Below are 851 nucleotides of genomic sequence, written 5' to 3' on the forward strand. Positions count from 1 at the left end.
AAGTTGGTGTTGTTCCTTGGATGCTTGCAGTCTTTGACGTACTGGAGTTTTTTTTACATTTTATTAAAGTCACACAGAGAGTTGAATAAGCTATTTTTAACTTATCACATTTGGATTTTTTCAGTAACAAAAACACCAACTCTACCAGAATGCCCAATAGCTAACTATCTTAGAATGTGAATACCAACTGAAACTATGCTAGTTGAGGGCTTTGGCCATGACACACACAACGACCTAATAAGCAAGTTCTGATTTAAATAGTATAAAACAGATTTCTGATTGCTACAAATATATCAAGGGACTCTGTCTGCAAACTCATAATATTTAGTTTATCTTAAAATAAGTTTTTTTTTCATCCTGCAACATCTGAAATGCAACCAGTCTTGTCTGCTACCAGGAAAAAAATAATTGTACTAGTAGAGGATCTAAACATACATCAAATCAGTGTTTAGTGGACACAGAACCAATGCAGTTGGAAGCTTAGTTTACTGTCCCCTTCCATTCTGCTTCAGTTTTTTCCTTCTCATCCCCTCTTGGATTCCCACCTTCACCAAGGATGTTGTTGCTAATTAAAGAAGGGAGGCTATTTGGTTATTTGGTAGGACCAGGTCCATATATTCTTTAGAGCCAAGTATCTTACAAACCTTTGTCTGATGTTGACCAAGGATTATAACTTGAATCGTACCTTTCACTAAAAAGTTCCTGAATTTCACTTTTTGTCAATTTGAGTGAAGTTCATAAGAAAAGAAGGCAAAAATTGCATTCTTCTTTTAAAACAAACTGCCTGGACAGGATGGGGTCCTGGGAGCAGGGAGGGCCCCCGGCTTCAAAGCCACAAATACCTGGGGCAG

Source organism: Sciurus vulgaris (genome assembly GCF_902686455.1).
Source record: "Sciurus vulgaris genome assembly, chromosome: 9".
NCBI classification, from domain to species: domain Eukaryota; kingdom Metazoa; phylum Chordata; class Mammalia; order Rodentia; family Sciuridae; genus Sciurus; species Sciurus vulgaris.